We start from the raw sequence: 15992 nt of genomic DNA on the forward strand, positions 1-15992 counted from the left end.
ACCGGCTCGACCCGCCGGAACACCCGCTGGACATGCAAAATCACCTGCCGGGCATGCCGGAACCACCTCTCAGATATGCCAGAACCACGTGCCAATGACCCCGGAAGCACCTGCCGAGCACGCCGGAACCACCTGCTCGACTCGCCAGAACCACCTGCCGGACACGCCAAAATCACCTGCCGGCTACGCCACAACCAGTTGGGGAACACTTCGAAATCACCTGCCGGGCTTGCTGGAACCACCTGCCGGTGATGCCAAAATCACCTGCCAACTACGCCAGTACCACTTGGCGGACACTGTGGAAACAGCTGTCGGGCCAGCCGGAACCACATCTCAGACGTGCCAGAACCATGTGCATGAGATGCTGGAACCACACCCCGAACAGACGGAAAACACCTGCCAGACCCGTCTGAACAACCTGCCGAGCACGCCGGAGCCACCTGCTCGACTCGCCGGAACCACCTACCTGACATGCCAAAATCACCAGCCGGGTATGCCAGAACCACTTGGCGGACACTCCGGAATCATCTGCCGGACATGCCGGAACCAGCTCTCAGACACACCAGAACCACGTGCCGGAGACGCCGGAAGCACCTGCCGAGCATGCCGGAGCCACCTGCCGGACACGCCAAAATCACCTGCGTGTTATGCCAGAACCACTTGGAGGACTCTCTGGGATGACCTGAAGGGCATGCCGGAACCACCTCTCAGACGTGCCCGAAGCACGTGCCGGACACGTCGGAAACACCTACCGGGCAGACCGGAACCACCTGCCAAGAACGCCGGAGCCACCTGTTCGACTCGCTGGAACCACCTGCCGGACAGGTCAATATCAACTGTTGGCTATGCCAGAACCACCTGGGGGACAGTCCGGGATCACCTGCCAGCCATGGCGGAACCACCTCTCAGACGTACCAGAATCACCTGCCGGAGAAGCTGGAAACACGTCCTGGACAGTCTGGAACCTCCTGCCGGCCAAGCCTGAACCACCTGCCAAGCACAACGGAACAACCTGCCAGACACGCCAAAATCACCTGCGTGTTATGCCAGAACCACTTGGAGGACTCTCTGGGATGACCTGCCGGGCATGCCGGAACCACCTCTCAGACGTGCCAGAACCATGTGGCGGACAGTCCGGAATCACCTGTTGGGCATGCGCAACCACCTCTGAGACGGACCAGAACCACATGCCGTGCAGGCTGGAACCACCTACCGGACAGACCGGAATCACCTTTCGGGCATGCCGGAACCACCTGTCAGATGTGCCAGAAACACGTGCCGGAGACGCCGGAAGCACCTGCCAAGCACGTTGGAACCACCTGCTCAACTCGCCTGAACCACCTGCCGGACATGCCAAAATCACCTGCCGACTATGCCAGAACCCCTTGGCGAACACTCCGGAATCACTTGCCGGGCATGCAGGAACCACCTCTCAGACATGCCAGAACCCCGTGCCAATGACCCCGGAAGCACCAGCCGAGCACGCCGGAACCACCTGCTCGACTCGCCAGAACCACCTGCCGGACATGCCAAAATCACCTGCCGGCTACGCCACAACCAGTTGGTGAACACTTTGGAATCACCTGCCAGGCTTGCTGGAACCACCTGCCAGTCATGCCAAAATCACCTGCCAACTACGCCAGAACCGCTTGGCGGACACTGCGGAAACACCTGTCGGGCCGGCTGGAACCACATCTCAGACGTGCCAGAAACGTGTTCATGAGATGCTGGAACCACACCCCGAACAGACGGATACCACCTGCCAGAACCGCGTGAACCACCTGCTGAGCACGCCGGAACCACCTGCTCGACTCACCGGTACCACCTCCCTGACACGCCAAAATCACCTGCTGGGTATGCCAGAACCACTTGGTGGACACTCCGGAATCATCTGCCGGACATGCTGGAACCAGCTCTCAGACACACCAGAACCAAGTGCCGGAGACGCCGGAAGCACCTGCCGAGCACGTCGCAACCACCTGCTCAACTCGCCTGAACCACCTGCCGGACACGCCAAAATCACCTGCTGGGTATGCCAGAACCACCTGGCGGACACTACGGAATCACATGCCGCGCATGCCGGAACCACCTCTCAGACATGCCGGAAGCGCGTGCCAGACACGCCGGAAACACCTACCGGACAGACCGGAACCACCTGCCAAGAACGCCGGAGCCACCTGTTCGACTCGCTATAACCACCTGCCGGACAGGCCAATATCAACTGCTGGCTATGCCAGAACCACCTGGGGGCAGTCCGGGATCACCTGCCAGCCATGGCGGAACCACCTCTCAGACGCACCAGAACCACCTGCCGGAGAAGCTGGAAACACGTCCTGGACAGACTGGAACCACGTGACGGCCATGCCTGAACCACCTGCCGAGCACGGCGGAACCACCTGCCGGACACGCCAAAATCACCTGCGGGCTACGCCAGAACCACTTGGACGACTCTCCGAAATGACCTGCCGGGCATGTTGGAACCACCTCTCAGACGTGCCAGAAGCACGTGGCGGACAGTCCGGAATCACCTGTTGGGCATACGCAACCACCTCTGACACGTACCAGAACGACGTGCCGTGCACGCCGGAACCACCTACCGGACAGACCGGAATCAACTTTTGGGCATGCCGGAACCACCAGTCAGATGTGCCAGAAACACGTGCCGGAGACGCCGGAAGCACCTGCCGAGCACGTCGCAACCACCTGCTCAACTCGCCTGAACCACCTGCCGGACACGCCAAAATCACCTGCCCGCTACACCAGCACCACTTCGGGGACAAGCCGGAATCACGTGAGGGGCATGCCGGCACAGCCTCTCAGACTGAACCTCGTGCCGGACACCACAGAACCACCTGCCGGACAGACCGGAACCACCTGCCGGACACGCCGGAACCACCGGCTCGACCCGCCGGAACGACCGCTGTACATGCAAAATCACCTGCCGGCCACACCGGAAATACTTGGCGAACACTCCGGAATCACCTGCCGGGCATGCCGGAACCACCTCTCAGATATGCCAGAACCACGTGCCAATGACCCCGGAAGCACCTGCCGAGCACGCCGGAACCACCTGCTCGACTCGCCAGAACCACCTGCCGGACACGCAAAAATCACCTGCCGGCTACGCCACAACCAGTTGGGGAACACTTCGGAATCACCTGCCGGGCTTGCTGGAACCACCTGCCGGTCATGCCAAAATCACCTGCCAACTACGCCAGTACCACTTGGCGGACACTGTGGAAACACCGGTCGGGCCGGCCGGAACCACATCTCAGACGTGCCAGAACCATGTGCATGAGATGCTGGAACCACACACCGAACAGACGGAAAACACCTGCCAGACCCGTCTGAACAACCTGCCGAGCACGCCGGAGCCACCTGCTCGACTCGCCAGAAACACCTGCCGGACATGCCAAAATCACCTGCCGGGTACGCCAGAACCACCTGGCGGACACTCCGAAATCACCTGTCGCGCATGCCGGAACCACCTCTCAGACGTGCCGGAAGCACGTGCCGGACACGCCGGAATCACCTACCGGACAGACCGGAACCACATGCCGAGCACGCCGGAGCCACCTGTTCAACTCGCTGGAACCACCTGCCGGACAGGCCAATATCAACTGCTGGCTATGCCAGAACCACCTGGGGGACGGTCCGGAATCACCTGCCAGCCATGGCGGAACCACCTCTCAGACGTACCAGAACCACCTGCCGGAGAAGCTGGAAACACGTCCTGGACAGTCTGGAACCACCTGCCGGCCAAGCCTGAACCACCTGCCAAGCACAACGGAACAACCTGCCAGACACGCCAAAATCACCTGCGTGTTATGCCAGAACCACTTGGAGGACTCTCTGGGATGACCTGCCGGGCATGCCGGAACCACCTCTCAGACGTGCCAGAACCATGTGGCGGACAGTCCGGAATCACCTGTTGGGCATGCGCAACCACCTCTGAGACGTACCAGAACCACATGCCGTGCAGGCTGGAACCACCTACCGGACAGACCGGAATCACCTTTCGGGCATGCCGGAACCACCTGTCAGATGTGCCAGAAACACGTGCCGGAGACGCCGGAAGAACCAGCCAAGCACGTTGGAACCACCTGCTCAACTCGCCTGAACCACCTGCCGGACATGCCAAAATCACCTGCCGAGTATGCCAGAACCACTTGGCGAACACTCCGGAATCACTTGCCGGGCATGCAGGAACCACCTCTCAGACATGCCAGAACCCCGTGCCAATGACCCCGGAAGCACCAGCCGAGCACTCCGGAACCACCTGCTCGACTCGCCAGAACCACCTGCCGATCACGCAAAAATCACCTGCCGGCTACGCCACAACCAGTTGGTGAACACTTTGGAATCACCTGCCAGGCTTGCTGGAACCACCTGCCAATCATGCCAAAATCACCTGCCAACTACGCCAGAACCGCTTGGCGGACACTGCGGAAACACCTGTCGGGCCGGCTGGAACCACATCTCAGACGTGCCAGAAACGTGTTCATGAGATGCTGGAACCACACCCCGAACAGACGGATACCACCTGCCAGAACCGCGTGAACCACCTGCTGAGCACGCCGGAACCACCTGCTCGACTCACCGGTACCACCTCCCTGACACGCCAAAATCACCTGCTGGGTATGCCAGAACCACTTGGCGGACACTCCGGAATCATCTGCCGGACATGCCGGAACCAGCTCTCAGACACACCAGAACCAAGTGCCGGAGACGCCGGAAGCACCTGCCGAGCATGCCGGAGCCACGTGCTCGACTCGCCAGAAACACCTGCCGGACACGCCAAAATCACCTGCCGGGTATGCCAGAACCACCTGGCGGACACTACGGAATCACCTGCCGCGCATGCCGGAACCACCTCTCAGACGTGCTGGAAGCACATGCCAGACACGCCGGAAACACCTACCGGACAGACCGGAACCACCTGCCAAGAACGCCGGAGCCACCTGTTCGACTCCCTGGAACCACCTGCCGGACAGGCCAATATCAACTGCTGGCTATGCCAGAACCACCTGGGGGACAGTCCGGGATCACCTGCCAGCCATGGCGGAACCACCTCTCAGACGTACCAGAACCACCTGCCGGAGAAGCTGGAAACACGTCCTGGACAGACTGGAACCACGTGACGGCCATGCCTGAACCACCTGCCGAGCACGGCGGAACCACCTGCCGGACACGCCAAAATCACCTGCGGGCTACGCCAGAACCACTTGGACGACTCTCCGAAATGACCTGCCGGGCATGTTGGAACCACCTCTCAACGTGCCAGAAGCACGTGGCGGACAGTCCGGAATCACCTGTTGTGCATACGCAACCACCTCAGAGACGTACCAGAACCACGTGCCGTGCACGCAGGAACCACCTACCGGACAGACCGGAATCAACTTTTGGGCATGCCGGAACCACCAGTCAGATGTGCCAGAAACACGTGCCGGAGACGCCGGAAGCACCTGCCGAGCACGTCGCAACCACCTGCTCAACTCGCCTGAACCACCTGCCGGACACGCCAAAATCACCTGCCCGCTACACCAGCACCACTTCGGGGACAAGCCGGAATCACCTGAGGGGCATGCCGGCACAGCCTCTCAGACTGAACCTCGTGCCGGACACCACAGAACCACCTGCCGGACAGACCGGAACCACCTGCCGGACACGCCGGAACCACCGGCTCGACCCGCCGGAACGACCGCTGGACATGCAAAATCACCTGCGGGCTACGCCGGAAACACTTGGCGAACACTCCGGAATCACCTGCCGGGCATGCCGGAACCACCTCTCAGATATGCCAGAACCACGTGCCAATGACCCCGGAAGCACCTGCCGAGCACGCCGGAACCACCTGCTCGACTCGCCAGAACCACCTGCCGGACACGCAAAAATCACCTGCCGGCTACGCCACAACCAGTTGGGGGACACTTCGGAATCACCTGCCGGGCTTGCTGGAACCACCTGCCGGTCATGCCAAAATCACCTGCCAACTACGCCAGTACCACTTGGCGGACACTGTGGAAACACCTGTCGGGCTGGCCGGAACCACATCTCAGACGTGCCAGAACCATGTGCATGAGATGCTGGAACCACACACCGAACAGACGGAAAACAACTGCCAGACCCGTCTGAACAACCTGCCGAGCACGCCGGAGCCACCTGCTCGACTCGCCGGAACCACCTACCTGACATGCCCAAATCACCAGCCGGGTATGCCAGAACCACTTGGCGGACACTCCGGAATCATCTGCCGGACATGCCGGAACCAGCTCTCAGACACACCAGAACCACGTGCCGGAGACGCCGGAAGCACCTGCCGAGCATGCCGGAGCCACCTGCTCGACTCCCCAGAAACACCTGCCGGACACGCCAAAATCACCTGCCGGGTACGCCAGAACCACCTGGCGGACACTCCGAAATCACCTGTCGCGCATGCCGGAACCACCTCTCAGACGTGCCGGAAGCACGTGCCGGACACGCCGGAATCACCTACCGGACAGACCGGAACCACCTGCCGAGCACGCCGGAGCCACCTGTTCGACTCGCTGGAACCACCTGCCGGACAGGCCAATATCAACTGCTGGCTATGCCAGAACCACCTGGGGGACGGTCCGGAATCACCTGCCAGCCATGGCGGAACCACCTCTCAGACGTACCAGAACCACCTGCCGGAGAAGCTGGAAACACGTCCTCGACAGTCTGGAACCACCTGCCGGCCAAGCCTGAACCACCTGCCAAGCACAACGGAACAACCTGCCAGACACGCCAAAATCACCTGCGTGTTATGCCAGAACCACTTGGAGGACTCTCTGGGATGACCTGCCGGGCATGCCGGAACCACCTCTCAGACGTGCCAGAACCATGTGGCGGACAGTCCGGAATCACCTGTTGGGCATGCGCAACCACCTCTGAGACGTACCAGAACCACATGCCGTGCAGGCTGGAACCACCTACCGGACAGACCGGAATCACCTTTCGGGCATGCCGGAACCACCTGTCAGATGTGCCAGAAACACGTGCCGGAGACGCCGGAAGCACCTGCCAAGCACGTTGGAACCACCTGCTCAACTCGCCTGAACCACCTGCCGGACATGCCAAAATCACCTGCCGACTATGCCAGAACCCCTTGGCGAAGACTCCGGAATCACTTGCCGGGCATGCAGGAACCACCTCTCAGACATGCCAGAACCCCGTGCCAATGACCCCGGAAGCACCAGCCGAGCACGCCGGAACCACTTGCTCGACTCGCCAGAACCACCTGCCGATCGCGCAAAAATCACCTGCTGGCTACGCCACAACCAGTTGGTGAACACTTTGGAATCACCTGCCAGGCTTGCTGGAACCACCTGCCAGTCATGCCAAAATCACCTGCCAACTACGCCAGAACCGCTTGGCGGACACTGCGGAAACACCTGTCGGCCCGGCTGGAACCACATCTCAGACGTGCCAGAAACGTGTTCATGAGATGCTGGAACCACACCCCGAACAGAAGGATACCACCTGCCAGAACCGCCTGAACCACCTGCTGAGCACGCCGGAACCACCTGCTCGACTCACCGGCACCACCTCCCTGACACGCCAAAATCACCTGCTGGGTATGCCAGAACCACTTGGCGGACACTCCGGAATCATCTGCCGGACATGCCGGAACCAGCTCTCAGACACACCAGAACCACGTGCCGGAGACGCCGGAAGCACCTGCCGAGCATGCCGGAGCCACCTGCTCGACTCGCCAGAAACACCTGCCGGACACGCCAAAATCACCTGCCGGGTATGCCAGAACCACCTGGCGGACACTACGGAATCACCTGCCGCGCATGCCGGAACCACCTCTCAGACGTGCCGGAAGCACGTGCCAGACACGCCGGAAACACCTACCGGACAGACCGGAACCACCTGCCAAGAACGCCGGAGCCACCTGTTCGACTCGCTGGAACCACCTGCCGGACAGGCCAATATCAACTGCTGGCTATGCCAGAACCACCTGGGGGACAGTCCGGGATCAGCTGCCAGCCATGGCGGAACCACCTCTCAGACGTACCAGAACCACCTGCCGGAGAAGCTGGAAACACGTCCTGGACAGACTGGAACCACGTGACGGCCATGCCTGAACCACCTGCCGAGCACGGCGGAACCACCTGCCGGACACGCCAAAATCACCTGCGGGCTACGCCAGAACCACTTGGACGAGTCTCCGAAATGATCTGCCGGGCATGTTGGAACCACCTCTCAGACGTGCCAGAAGCACGTGGCGGACAGTCCGGAATCACCTGTTGGGAATACGCAACCACCTCTGAGACGTACCAGAACCACGTGCCGTGCACGCCGGAACCACCTACCGGACAGACCGGAATCAACTTTTGGGCATGCCGGAACCACCAGTCAGATGTGCCAGAAACACGTGCCGGAGACGCCGGAAGCACCTGCCGAGCACGTCGCAACCACCTGCTCAACTCGCCTGAACCACCTCCCGGACACGCCAAAATCACCTGCCCGCTACACCAGCACCACTTCGGTGACAAGCCGGAATCACGTGAGGGGCATGCCGGCACAGCCTCTCAGACTGAACCTCGTGCCGGACACCACAGAACCACCTGCCGGACAGACCGGAACCACCTGCCGGACACGCCGGAACCACCGGCTCGACCCGCCGGAACGACCGCTGGACATGCAAAATCACCTGCCGGCTACGCCGGAAACACTTGGCGAACACTCCGGAATCACCTGCCGGGCATGCCGGAACCACCTCTCAGATATGCCAGAACCACGTGCCAATGACCCCGGAAGCACCTGCCGAGCACGCCGGAACCACCTGCTCGACTCGCCAGAACCACCTGCCGGACACGCAAAAATCACCTGCCGGCTACGCCACAACCAGTTGGGGGACACTTCGGAATCACCTGCCGGGCTTGCTGGAACCACCTGCCGGTGATGCCAAAATCACCTGCCAACTACGCCAGTACCACTTGGCGGACACTGTGGAAACACCTGTCGGGCCGGCCGGAACCACATCTCAGACGTGCCAGAACCATGTGCATGAGATGCTGGAACCACACCCCGAAGAGACGGAAAACACCTGCCAGACCCGTCTGAACAACCTGCCGAGCACGCCGAGCCACCTGCTCGACTCGCCGGAACCACCTACCTGACATGCCCAAATCACCAGCCGGGTATGCCAGAACCACTTGCCGGACACTCCGGAATCATCTGCCGGACATGCCGGAACCAGCTCTCAGACACACCAGAACCACGTGCCGGAGACGCCGGAAGCACCTGCCGAGCATGCCGGAGCCACCTGCTCGACTCGCCAGAAACACCTGCCGGACACGCCAAAATCACCTGCCGGGTACGCCAGAACCACCTGGCGGACACTCCGAAACCACCTGTCGCGCATGCCGGAACCACCTCTCAGACGTGCCGGAAGCACGTGCCGGACACGCCGGAATCACCTACCGGACAGACCGGAACCACCTGCCGAGCACGCCGGAGCCACCTGTTCGACTCGCTGGAACCACCTGCCGGACAGGCCAATATCAACTGCTGGCTATGCCAGAACCACCTGGGGGACGGTCCGGAATCACCTGCCAGCCATGGCGGAACCACCTCTCAGACGTACCAGAACCACCTGCCGGAGAAGCTGGAAACACGTCCTGGACAGTCTGGAACCACCTGCCGGCCAAGCCTGAACCACCTGCCAAGCACAACGGAACAACCTGCCAGACACGCCAAAATCACCTGCGTGTTATGCCAGAACCACTTGGAGGACTCTCCGAAATGACCTGCCGGGCATGTTGGAACCACCTCTCAGACGTGCCAGAAGCACGTGGCGGACAGTCCGGAATCACCTGTTGTGCATACGCAACCACCTCAGAGACGTACCAGAACCACGTGCCGTGCACGCAGGAACCACCTACCGGACAGACCGGAATCAACTTTTGGGCATGCCGGAACCACCAGTCAGATGTGCCAGAAACACGTGCCGGAGACGCCGGAAGCACCTGCCGAGCACGTCGCAACCAACTGCTCAACTCGCCTGAACCACCTGCCGGACACGCCAAAATCACCTGCCCGCTACACCAGCACCACTTCGGGGACAAGCCGGAATCACGTGAGGGGCATGCCGGCACAGCCTCTCAGACTGAACCTCGTGCCGGACACCACAGAACCACCTGCCGGACACGCCGGAACCACCGGCTCGACCCGCCGGAACGACCGCTGCACATGCAAAATCACCTGCCGGCTACGCCGGAAACACTTGGCGAACACTCCGGAAGCACCTGCCGAGCATGCCGGAACCACCTGCTTGACTCGCCAGAACCACCTGCCGGACACGCAAAAATCACCTGCCGGCTACGCCACAACCAGTTGGGGAACACTTCGGAATCACCTGCCGGGCTTGCTGGAACCACCTGCCGGTCATGCCAAAATCACCTGCCAACTACGCCAGTACCACTTGGCGGACACTGTGGAAACACCTGTCGGGCCGGCCGGAACCACATCTCAGACGTGCCAGAACCATGTGCATGAGATGCTGGAACCACACCCCGAACAGACGGAAAACACCTGCCAGACCCGTCTGAACAACCTGCCGAGCACGCCGGAGCCACATGTTCGACTTGCTGGAACCACCTGGCGGACAGGCCAATATCAACTGCTGTCTATGCCAGAACCAACTGGGGGACGGTCCGGAATCACCTGCCAGCCATGGCGGAACCACCTCTCAGACGTACCAGAACCACCTGCCGGAGAAGCTTGAAACACGTCCTGGACAGTCTGGAACCACCTGCCGGCCAAGCCTGATCCACCTGCCAAGCACAACGGCACAACCTGCCAGACACGCCAAAATCACCTGCGTGTTATGCCAGAACCACTTGGAGGACTCTCTGGGATGACCTGCCGGGCATGCCGGAACCACCTCTCAGACGTGCCAGAACCATGTGGCGGACAGTCCGGAATCACCTGTTGGGCATGCGCAACCACCTCTGCGACGGACCAGAACCACATGCCGTGCAGGCTGGAACCACCTACCGGACAGACCGGAATCACCTTTCGGGCATGCCGGAACCAGATGTCAGATGTGCCAGAAACACGTGCCGGAGACGCCGGAAGCACCTGCCAAGCACGTTGGAACCACCTGCTCAACTCGCCTGAACCACCTGCCGGACATGCCAAAATCACCTGCCGACTATGCCAGAACCCCTTGGCGAACACTCCGGAATCACTTGTCGGGCATGCAGGAACCACCTCTCAGACATGCCAGAACCCCGTGCCAATGACCCCGGAAGCACCAGCCGAGCACGCCGGAACCACCTGCTCGACTCGCCAGAACCACCTGCCGATCACGCAAAAATCACCCGCCGGCTACGCCACAACCAGTTGGTGAACACTTTGGAATCACCTGCCAGGCTTGCTGGAACCACCTGCCAGTCATGCCAAAATCACCTGCCAACTACGCCAGAACCGCTTGGCGGACACTGCGGAAACACCTGTCGGGCCGGCTGGAACCACATCTCAGACGTGCCAGAAACGTGTTCATGAGATGCTGGAACCACACCCCGAACAGACGGATACCACCTGCCAGAACCGCCTGAACCACCTGCTGAGCACGGCGGAACCACCTGCCGGACACGCCAAAATCACCTGCCCGCTACACCAGCACCACTTCGGGGACAAGCCGGAATCACGTGAGGGGCATGCCGGCACAGCCTCTCAGACTGAACCTCGTGCCGGACACCACAGAACCACCTGCCGGACAGACCGGAACCACCTGCCGGACACGCCGGAACCACCGGCTCGACCCGCCGGAACGACCGCTGGACATGCAAAATCACCTGCCGGCTACGCCGGAAACACTTGGCGAACACTCCGGAATCACCTGCCGGGCATGCCGGAACCACCTCTCAGATATGCCAGAACCACGTGCCAATGACCCCGGAAGCACCTGTCGAGCACGCCGGAACCACCTGCTCGACTCATCAGAACCACCTGCCGGACACGCAAAAATCACCTGCCGGCTACGCCACAACCAGTTGGGGAACACTTCGGAATCACCTGCCGGGCTTGCTGGAACCACCTGCCGGTCATGCCAAAATCACCTGCCAACTACGCCAGTACCACTTGGCGGACACTGTGGAAACACCTGTCGGGCCGGCCGGAACCACATCTCAGACGTGCCAGAACCATGTGCATGAGATGCTGGAACCACACCCCGAACAGACGGAAAACACCTGCCAGACCCGTCTGAACAACCTGCCGAGCACGCCGGAGCCACCTGCTCGACTCGCCGGAACCACCTACCTGACATGCCCAAATCACCAGCCGGGTATGCCAGAACGACTTGGCGGACACTTCGGAATCATCTGCCGGACATGCCGGAACCAGCTCTCAGACACACCAGAACTACGTGCGGGAGACGCCGGAAGCACCTGCCGAGCATGCCGGAGCCACCTGCTCGACTCGCCAGAAACACCTGCCGGACACGCCAAAATCACCTGCCGGGTACGCCAGAACCACCTGGCGGACACTCCGAAATCACTTGTCGCGCATGCCGGAACCACCTCTCAGACGTGCCGGAAGCACGTGCCGGACACGCCGGAATCACCTACCGGACAGACCGGAACCACCTGCCGAGCACGCTGGAGCCACCTGTTCGACTCGGTGGAACCACCTGCCGGACAGGCCAATATCAACTGCTGGCTATGCCAGAACCACCTGGGGTCAGTCCGGAATCACCTGAAAGCCATGGCGGAACCACCTCTCAGACGTACCAGAACCACCTGCCGGAGAAGCTGGAAACACGTCCTGGACAGTCTGGAACCTCCTGCCGGCCAAGCCTGAACCACCTGCCAAGCACAACGGAACAACCTGCCAGACACGCCAAAATCACCTGCGTGTTATGCCAGAACCACTTGGAGGACTCTCTGGGATGACCTGCCGGGCATGCCGGAACCACCTCTAAGACGTGCCAGAACCATGTGGCGGACAGTCCGGAATCACCTGTTGGGCATGCGCAACCACCTCTGAGACGGACCAGAACCACATGCCGTGCAGGCTGGAACCACCTACCGGACAGACCGGAATCACCTTTCGGGCATGCCGGAACCACCTGTCAGATGTGCCAGAAACACGTGCCGGAGACGCCGGAAGCACCTGCCAAGCACGTTGGAACCACCTGCTCAACTCGCCTGAACCACCTGCCGGACATGGCAAAATCACCTGCCGACTATGCCAGAACCCCTTGGCGAACACTCCAGAATCACTTGCCGGGCATGCAGGAACCACCTCTCAGACATGCCAGAACCCCGTGCCAATGACCCCGGAAGCACCAGCCGAGCACGCCGGAACCACCTGCTCGACTCGCCAGAAACACCTGCCGATCACGCAAAAATCACCTGCCGGCTACGCCACAACCAGTTGGTGAACACTTTGGAATCACCTGCCAGGCTTGCTGGAACCACCTGCCAGTCATGCCAAAATCACCTGCCAACTACGCCAGAACCGCTTGGCGGAAACTGCGGAAACACCTGTCGGGCCGGCTGGAACCACATCTCAGACGTGCCAGAAACGTGTTCATGAGATGCTGGAACCACACCCCGAACAGACGGATACCACCTGCCAGAACCGCCTGAACCACCTGCTGAGCACGCCGGAACCACCTGCTCGACTCACCGGTACCACCTCCCTGACACGCCAAAATCACCTGCTGGGTATGCCAGAACCACTTGGCGGACACTCCGGAATCATCTGCCGGACATGCCGGAACCAGCTCTCAGACACACCAGAACCAAGTGCCGGAGACGCCGGAAGCACCTGCCGAGCACGTCGCAACCACCTGCTCAACTCGCCTGAACCACCTGCCGGACACGCCAAAATCACCTGCCGGGTATGCCAGAACCACCTGGCGGACACTACGGAATCACATGCCGCGCATGCCGGAACCACCTCTCAGACATGCCGGAAGCGCGTGCCAGACACGCCGGAAACACCTACCGGACAGACCGGAACCACCTGCCAAGAACGCCGGAGCCACCTGTTCGACTCGCTGGAACCACCTGCCGGACAGGCCAATATCAACTGCTGGCTATGCCAGAACCACCTGGGGGACAGACTGGGATCACCTGCCAGCCATGGCGGAACCACCTCTCAGACGCACCAGAACCACCTGCCGGAGAAGCTGGAAACACGTCCTGGACAGACTGGAACCACGTGACGGCCATGCCTGAACCACCTGCCGAGCACGGCGGGACCACCTGCCGGACACGCCAAAATCACCTGCGGGCTACGCCAGAACCACTTGGACGACTCTCCGAAATGACCTGCCGGGCATGTTGGAACCACCTCTCAGACGTGCCAGAAGCACGTGCCGGACAGTCCGGAATCACCTGTTGGGCATACGCAACCACCTCTGACACGTACCAGAACGACGTGCCGTGCACGCCGGAACCACCTACCGGACAGACCGGAATCAACTTTTGGGCATGCCGGAACCACCAGTCAGATGTGCCAGAAACACGTGCCGGAGACGCCGGAAGCACCTGCCGAGCACGTCGCAACCACCTGCTCAACTCGCCTGAACCACCTGCCGGACACGCCAAAATCACCTGCCCGCTACACCAGCACCACTTCGGGGACAAGCCGGAATCACGTGAGGGGCATGCCGGCACAGCCTCTCAGACTGAACCTCGTGCCGGACACCACAGAACCACCTGCCGGACAGACCGGAACCACCTGCCGGACACGCCGGAACCACCGGCTCGACCCGCCGGAACGACCGCTGGACATGCAAAATCACCTGCGGGCTACGCCGGAAACACTTGGCGAACACTCCGGAATCACCTGCCGGGCATGCCGGAACCACCTCTCAGATATGCCAGAACCACGTGCCAATGACCCCGGAAGCACCTGCCGAGCACGCCGGAACCACCTGCTCGACTCGCCAGAACCACCTGCCGGACACGCAGAAATCACCTGCCGGCTACGCCACAACCAGTTGGGGAACACTTCGGAATCACCTGCCGGACTTGCTGGAACCACCTGCCGGTGATGCCAAAATCACCTGCCAACTACGCCAGTACCACTTGGCGGACACTGTGGAAACACCTGTCGGGCCGGCCGGAACCACATCTCAGACGTGCCAGAACCATGTGCATGAGATGCTGGAACCACACACCGAACAGACGGAAAACACCTGCCAGACCCGTCTGAACAACCTGCCGAGCACGCCGGAGCCACCTGCTCGACTCGCCGGAACCACCTACCTGACATGCCCAAATCACCAGCCGGGTATGCCAGAACCACTTGGCGGACACTCCGGAATCATCTGCCGGACATGCCGGAACCAGCTCTCAGACACACCAGAACCACGTGCTGGAGACGCCGGAAGCACCTGCCGAGCATGCCGGAGCCACCTGCTCGACTCGCCAGAAACACCTGCCGGACACGCCAAAATCACCTGCCGGGTACGCCAGAACCACCTGGCGGACACTCCGAAATCACCTGTCGCGCATGCCGGAACCACCTCTCAGACGTGCCGGAAGCACGTGCCGGACACGCCGGAATCACCTACCGGACAGACTGGAACCACCTGCCGAGCACGCCGGAGCCACCTGTTCGACTCGCTGGAACCACCTGCCGGACAGGCCAATATCAACTGCTGGCTATGCCAGAACCACCTGGGGGACGGTCCGGAATCACCTGCCAGCCATGGCGGAACCACCTCTCAGACGTACCAGAACCACCTGCCGGAGAAGCTGGAAACACGTCCTCGACAGTCTGGAACCACCTGCCGGCCAAGCCTGAACCACCTGCCAAGCACAACGGAACAACCTGCCAGGCACGCCAAAATCACCTGCGTGTTATGCCAGAACCACTTGGAGGACTCTCTGGGATGACCTGCCGGGCATGCCGGAACCACCTCTCAGACGTGCCAGAACCATGTGGCGGACAGTCCGGAATCACCTGTTGGGCATGCGCAACCACCTCTGAGACGT

The sequence above is a fragment of the Equus caballus genome, chromosome 21, assembly GCF_041296265.1.
Source record: "Equus caballus isolate H_3958 breed thoroughbred chromosome 21, TB-T2T, whole genome shotgun sequence".
Classification (NCBI taxonomy): domain Eukaryota; kingdom Metazoa; phylum Chordata; class Mammalia; order Perissodactyla; family Equidae; genus Equus; species Equus caballus.